At 32.8% G+C, this 9,621-nt stretch overlaps 1 long non-coding RNA gene across 1 annotated transcript in view; it reads left to right on the forward strand.

Annotated features, from left to right (window-relative positions):
* The first annotated feature begins 7,587 nt into the window (after window positions 1-7,587).
* LOC110290639 overlaps window positions 7,588-9,621 on the forward strand; it is a 40,642-nt gene continuing 38,608 nt past the window's right edge. The window contains exons 1-2 of the long non-coding RNA XR_002377485.1: window positions 7,588-7,649; window positions 8,941-9,204. This is a non-coding gene — a long non-coding RNA (uncharacterized LOC110290639). The remainder of the gene's footprint in view (window positions 7,650-8,940; window positions 9,205-9,621) is intronic.

Consider the following 9,621-nt stretch of genomic DNA (forward strand, 5'->3'; position numbering starts at 1 on the left):
TTTAAATACTGTATCTTTACCACACTACGAAAGTGGCTTTCTATCTATAGTAGAAATTTTGGTAAATGCCTGTAAGTACATCTGAATTTTTTGTTTAGTTTGAAATCAGTATGGACATAGCTGGTCCTTCTGTCTATAACTATCAGTGAATATTTGTTGAAGATTTCTATTTAATATAACATTTTAGTTTAAATGAACTTAAGTTTTTATATATGTGTTGCTTGTATGATTACTTTTTGTTTTGTTTTGTTTTAGATTCTCTACACAACAGTGCTGGAAGTCATGGGCATTCCTCTTTCTTGTGTTTTCAATGGCTATTCACATGTGTTATCTGTTTGAGAAATCAGTGAAAAACATTTATGTACTTTTCTACAGCATTTCATAATACTTTCTCAATAGAAGACCCTGTCTTTTTCACTCATTTAATCATGGGTCTTGAAAATAGCTCAGAACTGGGCAGTAGTGATGCACGCCTTTAATCTCAGCATTTGGAAGGCAGAGGCAAGTGGAATTCTGAGTTCGAGGCCAGCCTAGTCTATAGAGTGAGTTCCAGGATAGCCGGAGCTACACAGAGAAACCTTGTCTTGACCTCCTCTCCCTCAAAAAAAAATAGCTGAGGTATAAATATTGGGTAGGTGACTCCCTAATTCTTGATTAATATCTGCCCTATGTTCACCACTTTGTATTTTGTTTTGTCAGTGAAATTTGTCCCCACAGGTAAAGCACTGGATTTTCATGAGTATTCATTAAATACTTTTAAATATATTGAAATTTTTTATGTTATAGTCTAAGGTATCTAAGATTTACTAAATCAAAATGATTATTGTGAGGCAATAGCAACACAAACTGCAGGAACTTTCCTTTGTATATTCTGACCTGAGTTTGGTACTCTGATAGTGAAGCTTTCCAGAAGAATTTTCAAATGTGATAGGACAGGTCCCAAGAAAGTCAGATGGTCAAAAAAAGTGTACCAAAAATGAGACAAGATGTTCTTCCTTGGAGGACATGGGGATTTTGTTAAATGTCATCTATCTTTATTACTAATAATAGAACCTTTTTTTAGTTAAATAATATTAACATCAAAATTAAGTACAGAAATGAATTAAAAGCCTTCTACGTAAAATGATTTCAATTTCTCATAATAACTAGTGAATAATTTAACACCATGGGAAAATTTGGGAAGAATAATAGGGGTAAACAATAGCACTTATTACTGACTTAAAAGCAGTCAATATGATTCAGCATGATCAACAACAAATATCTCAAATCTTATTTAATGTTATATTTGTTCCTTTGAAGATGATAGAGTGTCCGTTTATCTAGTAATAAAATTGTGACAAATATGGTTACATAAAATAGATTTGGTTGTAAACATGCAAATATGGAGGTCTTCAGAAAATGTGCATAAAAGAACTGTAGTATTTCTCCTGAGATAAAGGGGTATAGATGGATAGTAATGTATTGTTAGCTTAATTTATGAACATGGAGAAAATGGAAATGTAGGTAATAAATGTAATATAGATAAATAAGGCAAAGGCAAAATTCAAACTTTTAATCAAAAATAAAGAAGACAGGAATTAAGAAAATAATGAAAATAAAGCTTTTAGTTTTTACAATTAGTATTGTGTAGGTTAACTTCCTATTCTCAGATTAGGGAGCTGTAACCTGCAAGAGCTCTTCCATAGTCAGCTATGAAAAATCACCCTAAATTCATTCTTTGAAACAGCTTGTATTCAGAGATTGCTTGTGTTTGTTGTTCATATAGATTCTATTTATGAATGTATCTGATAGGTAGTCTGAGCCTTGTTAACTGAGAGCATATAAGATATAGTTTTCCCTATAAACATTCAAAACCAGGAAGTTAAAGAATTCCATTCCTTTTTTTTCAATGGCAACCCAAAGTGTGGCTTGTAGACTCATAACCATGCCACACATCTTATTTCAATTTAAGAAAATTTTTAGTAGAAGTTTGAAATCTCTTCTCCTGGCTTTATCTGGATCCACACATGCAACAAAGTGACAAATGCAACTATATTCCTGTTAAAAGATACTTTTTATTCATTCTATTCATTCAAATAACTGTCCCTGAAATGCAGTTAGCAATATCCTATTAATTTAAAGATTTCTTATCTCTTTAATGACCTGTGGTAGTCTTTTCCAAAATGTAAATGATTTTAAAGAACAATCACTTCTAGTCTTCTGGATTGCAATCTGGCTATCTTAAACAAGCTCAGTTAGAGACAAATGGTAGAAGAAATGGCAACATAATTAAGTAGCTAATTGAGCAGTGATAAGGCCAAAATATTTTGTGATATTTTCTTTTACCCTAAACAATCAGATACATTATTGCTTGTGCAAATAACCCTAAAAAGATAGATAAGGAACATAATTCTGTGGTATTCCTATGTAACCCTGAGGTCACAGACATGGAGACATTCCTCTACAACATCCATAACAATCTGCCTTTTCATTTGGCAATAGTTTTCACTCAGAGTACATAATTTTCTCTTTTAAAAAACCTAATAATGTCTCTTACTTTTTGAGGTGATAATTTTATTAAATACGTAGAATTGAGTTAATTTAAAAGACTTTTGGATGTAAACGAAGAACTAGAGTTTAAATTAAACAGGTTTTGAGAATGGCTTAGACAACAAAATGAATTGAATACTAGACTGCTTTGTTGAACTTTATTTTGTTCATAAAGATACTATAGTTTGAACAGCTTCTTCAGTATTACTCTTGCTTGGCCACTTTCCATCTTGATGTGTTTCTTATAGATATTCTGAACAATGAATTGCACATTTAATTCCTTCTTTGCAATTTTATTTACGTTCTTTGACATTATCAAAACAAACTTCAAATTTTGCAAACCCAACCTGTATTAAATGATAGTGATTCATTGGGGTATTCATTCTCTTCTCAAGAGTATTGCTCCTTTTCCTGTAACCTTCTGACTTCCAGAAATGTTTGTGTTGATGGTTGCATCTGCTCCTCATTATGTATGAATTTAGTCATATATCAAGCATATCTGAACTGAGCCTTTTTAGGAGCTACTACAATTGCAGCTTTTGGTGTCTTTTCTTCTTTTTGATAAAACCTCCTTATTATATGTAGTATGTTATCACACACTGGACCCAGAATGAAAAAAATAATGGAGAAAAATAAAGGAAATTACATAGTTTTCACAGCCATACATTATGCTTAGGAGATCAAACATTTGTAGTGCAGAAGTTTGGATTTCCAGAAGTCACCTAAAAGTTTGGCAGCTTTGAGACCCCACTGTATTCAATAATGTCAGTGCTTAACAAGATACATGGTCGTAGCAACAAGAGTGAGGGCAAGCAGGCACAAAACCAAAAAACATTTTTTCATGTTCTTTTATAATAGACCATGCCACCAGAAATAATGGTCTAAATTTAGGGTGTTTCTTCCTATCTAAAATATAATTGAGAAAAATCTCTCCTACCAGTGCCCAGTTGCCTAAGGTTTAGTTGACTCTACTGTAGTAAAGATACTTATGTATTTTATTTAAAATTTAGGCATCATTTATGGGCATGATGTACAGTACTATGCCTATTGTTTTCCTCTATCTCCGTGTGTGATTTTAATTTGAATCTGAAGTGATATTTTTTTTAAAAGACAGAAAATGTAATTATAAATAGAGACTTGATATCATAGATCCATTGTTAATATATATTCTGTGGCATTTTTTGAATGACTACAAAGATACTGACCATATGTAAGTTTTTGGTGAATCTGGTAAAGAATAGTCTTCTAGGTGCTGGGAAGATGGCTAATTGTTTAAGAGTATTCACTGCTATTGCAAAGAATCAGAGTGTGATCATAGCACCTGTATCACATTTCTCATAAACACGTGTATATCTCTAGTGCCAGGGGATCTAACAGTTGCTGGATTCACAATGTGTGTGTGTGTGTGTGTGTGTGTGTGTGTGTGTGTGTGTGTGTGTGTACAATTTAAAATATCAAAATAAATCAATTTTTAAAGGGATGAAAAAAATGTTCCCTTATGATGTACACATGTACATATCTATTCAAGAGGAGAATATATCACCTTTAGTGTGATGTGTTCAGCATCAGAATTCTTGGTAAGAGTTAAAATCCAGCATCAATAAACACATAATCTTTTACAGAAAAGCAGGTTGTTTTCTAAATTATAAGGATATTAGACCTTTTAATTTCTTTGCTGCAGTAGCAATTATTTTAGAAAATTATTTTAGAAATCAGAATATGGACTCTGCATTCATATGATAAATGTTCTGAATTCTTTTGATCCTTGAGAATCCTTAACTTCATAATAGCTACACAGTACTTACAGTATTCCTGCTTCCCAAAATTAATGTTTATGAAATGCATGTAAACTAAATATGTTATTTTCATTTAATAACATTTACTGTTTTTTTCTTGAAATAAAACTTAATCAAAGTATTTGTATTACAGTTTCCTCTCACACAAATTCTTGAAAATCCTACCACTTCCTCACCCACCAAATACCATGCTTTTTATTACTATCTTTCTTTAGAAAGAAAGCAAACAAACAAAAAGCAAATTTTAAGAAGGAAAAATATAATGCAAGCACACACACAAATAAAATGAATACAAACACCAAATTGTAGACAAAAAATGAATGCCTACATAAAGCAAGAAGCAAGAAACAAGATTCTATATAATACCATTGAAACTGTTTTGTGGTATCCCTGTACTGCTGGGGGGGGGGGGCACCAAGTCTTAAGTTCAGTTAATATACCTAGTGAGACTCTGTTGGAAAAAAAACTCTATTTTTTTCTTTGCAGGTTGGAATAAAATGAAGGTGGATTTTTGGTTAGGGTTGGGAGTCAGTGTCCACTTCTCTCTCTTGGTGCTGGCATCTTACTATATCATTTGCTGACATAGATAATATTTTATTTAAAATGGTCAAAATTAATTAACTTTTATCATCTGAACTAAAAAAAAAAACGGTTTAGTGAAACAGAGCTCTTTAATATGATATGTACTAGAGAATAGATTTGACTATAAAACCAGATAACTCTAAAATGTTGTAATTACAGAACAGAGAGTTTTAAAATATAATTGTGAAAGTTTATTACTGGAAATATTTATGGCATAATTACATTCAATAATTTTGTAGATCCACATGTATGAAAAAAGTTTAGCGAAATGGTTTCTTACAGTTAGCAACCCCTATCTCAATCAGAAATCTTTCTCTTATAAGCAGCCTAACTTATAATTCAATCCTATTGGTAAGCCTCCTTTAAGCAGCATTTATGTGTATAAATACACATATATAAGCAAAAGTAAAATTTGGAAGGTTTTGTGTGTGTGGATGTGTGTGTGTCTTAATATATACATATTTTTATGCATATTTTCTTTATATATTTATTAGCATATATATGTATATATGTAGTGATATATGTGTGCACAGGTATATGTATGTGTGTGTGTGTGTGTGTGTGTGTGTGTGTGTGTGTGTATAAACAGTAATACACAATAAGGAACTGGAATTTAAACAGGTTTGGGTTAGGGTGGAAAGGAATAGAGGGCAGGAGTATAATGACAAAACTATTCTTTGATTAGTGAACAAAATAAATTTTAATGATTAATTTTGAAAAGGTGTACCTTATACACTGAGTTAAAATGTGACAATATAGGAATAAATGGGGAAATAAATTAATAAACATTAATAAACAGGGATCATGAAACAATTTTGTGGCTCACAGTGAATCTATTTTCAGACAGTAAAGGAGATTATCAATGTAAGAGACACAACAGATTAATAAATCCATTAAATTTGTGTGGGTGAAAACGTTAATAAAATTGTTAAATGATTGGAAAATAGCAAAGAAAGAAATATGTTGTTATTACAAATGTAATAGTATAAAGAAGAATGTTTTAAAAGTACTGAAAAACTATTAGTGATATTTGGTCAAGATATTAGGTATTGGTAGATATTGAATATCAAGGTACCAGTGAAGGTGGCACATGCCTTTGCTCCCAGTACTCATGAGGCAGAGGCATGCATATCCCTCTGAGTTTAAGGCCAGTATGGTATACAAAGTGAGTTTACAGAAAGTCACAGCGACACAGAAAAGTACTGTCTTGAAAAAAAAATTGGTCAAGGTAAAACAACATATTGAGAGTTTTTGTCATTTTCTCAAGTATTTTATTGATATTGTTCCTGCTAAATATTAAGTTAATATGGTTCTCCTCACATTAGTATTTAAGTAACTCAAGAAAGTATTGGCTATATCTCTGAAGAATTTTAATGTTTCTAAACTCTGTTGAATATATTTCCCAGTGGACTATACATTTTTAAACCTTGTGCTGGCTAATATTATGTCAACTAGAAACAATCCAAAGTTATCTGAAAGAAGGGATAATTGATTGATAGGAGAGGGCCCACCCATTTTGGGTTGTCCCACTCAGGGCTAATGGTCCTGGGTTTTATAGAAAAGAAGGTTGATCAATCCATTATGAGCAGGCCAGTCAGCAGCACCCTTCCATAGCCTCTGCATCATCTTCTACATCTGCAATTAAGTTTCTGCCCAGAATGAGTTACTGTCCTGTCTTCTTTCAATGGTGGACCAAAATGTGGAATCATAAACCAAGTAATCCTTTTTCTCCCTACTTGTTTCCACTCATGATATTTTATCACAACAATAGAAACACTAACTAGAGCAAGCTTTTTGTGAAATATTTATGAATATTTTTTTTCAAACATCAATTTATGTGTTTTGAGGGTTAAATCAAATATATACAATTTATTTTCTGTTTCTAAGATGATGTAAAATGCACTTATGCTTACATGTATTGTTTTTAGTTTTGTCATGTGAAGAGAATACAAAACATTGAATATTACATTATGTATAATTCACATCATCTTTATCAGAATGGCAAAATACGAGTGACAAATATTAAGGTAAGTTGAAGTTGAGGTTTTTCCACTTTGCATTATTGCTGTTGGTTATATATACACATACAGAAAAACATGGGTAAACACATAAATTTAATTGCAATTAGTAAAATTATTTATGAAATAAAATATATTATACCATATGCTGGCATATGCTATTCTCAAACATAATTTCTAGTATAAATTTCCAGTCAATTATTATTTATATTTTGTAATACTGAAACACTTAAATTCAAGCTTTTAAAATATCTACGTTTGAAAAAAATAAATCAAGAGGTAGTTTAAACATTTTAAGGTAACCTTAAAGTTTCAAGAAAATAAGACTATCCTCTTTCACACACGTTTCTATTGGACTTAACCTTTATACATTTATTAAATAAAATATCTGGGGAACCAAGAAATTACACCTTTATTTTGTATTTTTGTCCATAGAACATTCCTTTAAAAATTCAGAGGAAAACACTACCAACTCTATGTACATCTCCTGTGGGACCCCGAAAGGTAGCTTGGTTCCCGGTTGAGCTAAGGCTTGAAACCCTGGAGATCCTGACGGGACAATAGGGGTTTGTCTGTTCCCAGGGACCAGGCCCCTGTCACTAGCCTCAGCCCTCCATATATATTTGGTCATCAATCATGTAACAACAATGTTCCAAGCCCGTCTACTTGTAAAGGACATGACCTATGATCATGTAGGCACAAGACAGATCTCCACTTTAATGAGGTACCTAAAGGCCTGAAGGGCTTAGCCAATAAGCTTTCCTTCCCCAGATATTTCTCCCTGCAAAAGGTATTTAATCTCAGACCTAAACTAAGAAGTGGGGTATGGTTTTACACATCTACTTTCCACCATGACATAAATGCCTTAAAACCATGGACTGCCTCTTTTCATCGTAATCTGCTCTGGGAGCCATGGAGAAGGCCTTTGCTTATAAAGCTGCTGTCTGATCTCCCTTTGTGTGCTCCCAGCCATGGCTGCCAAGCCAAGCTCAAGCCCACCACCACCTTCAAGCCAAGGCTCTCCCTATAGGATCAGCCAGATCTCCCCGCTCCTGCCCACCCCTGGCCCTGGGCTAAGCATAGTCAAAATTCCTGTGTCCTTCCTCCCAGAGGCGACAAGCCCTGTGGTGAAGCAGATTCAGGACCCATAACCCTACAATCTCCAAACACTCCTGCCATGTCTATATCCAGTCCTACTTCTGTCTTGCTGTGTTCTAGACTGAAAGTATTTTCTCAGCACTATAGCATCATTATTATCACAAGCTTCTATTCAATAATATTCTCCTAATGATCTGTAATGGAGTATGTCTAAATTCAAGTACACATAAATACTACTTTTAAAAATTAGTGATGAGTTCAAATAGAAAAGTATACACACAACCTCTTTAATCTTTTACCAACCTTACAGAAAATTACTCAATAAATGCAGTTTAGTCTTCTAAATGAGTCGACTAAATCACTGCTTTATTGCAACCCTCACTAGTTAATTAAAACAGGTTACTCACTAAGTCCTTATTGCTACAGAATGAGTTATTTCTATGTGAATGAATATGAGCAAGTATAAATGGTTAATCGAGCCTAAGGGCTTGGAATTTGCTTGTTTCGGTTTAGGAAACCCTAAAACGTGAGCAGTACAGATTATTTATACATGTTAAACCTCAAGAAGCTTCATTTTTCATAATGGCTAAAATAATTTTTCCTCCAAGACTTTTGATATTTGATATAGTCAAAAGGTAAAATCGAGTAGCAGGGATCTTTAATTGGTTCCAATTCATAAAAATATGAAAATTATAAAATCCCATGCTAAATTATTAACACTATTAAACAAAAATATCTTTCAGTATCCTCTAAGGCTTTTATCCGAAGAGGAGATTACAGTGATTTCTATCCAAAGCGAATGAGACTACAGGAATATGTTAGTTCCTAAATAAAATCATCTTTAAAAATATATTGTGATTCTTATTCTTATCAGTTCGACACCTTGCAAGTTAATGTGCAGCTTTTCTGTCTTACAGGTGACACTCTGAGATGAATTCCATCATCATCTTTTCATCTCATTATTTTCAACATGGGACTTTGAAACAATTATGTATTATTAATAATCCACTGTTGGAACACTATCCATGGATGGAGTCATGTGAGAATATTTCTGTGTGCCCATGAGAAAACGCCAAGAAACTTAGACAAGAGAATCATGAACTCAGTTATAAAAAACATGGAATTGCTCTTGGAATTTCTTGGAATGTCCTTTTGCTGCCCTACTAGGGGTAGCTGGTAGGGTAAGTTTACTTCAGTTTATTCATTAACTGGTGATTACTGTTTGTTCATATGCCTATACTGTAAAACATGTTTTTGCCACATGCAACTCATCTGCCATGTGTGGCTTGGTCTTGTAATTGTAGTTTATACTTGTGATGCTCCTTAACTCTCAGATTGTCTGATTCTCTGAATAAAGTTGGTTATTGAATGAGAATATAGTCCACCTCATTTATGGTCTTCATTCCCCACATCCTCCTACCAATTAGAATGGTAAACAATACACCCTTTGAGGAGGAGTTGTTATAATATATGGTAGGTAGGTTCAATATAAGCTGAAAAAACTGTTGTTTACATTTACACTTTACTGTTAATAACTCAATTTCATATTCCATATTAGTTGTCCTTCCTTTTTTTTTTTTTTTTTTTTTTTTTTTTTT

The sequence above is a fragment of the Mus caroli genome, chromosome 1, assembly GCF_900094665.2.
Source record: "Mus caroli chromosome 1, CAROLI_EIJ_v1.1, whole genome shotgun sequence".
Classification (NCBI taxonomy): domain Eukaryota; kingdom Metazoa; phylum Chordata; class Mammalia; order Rodentia; family Muridae; genus Mus; species Mus caroli.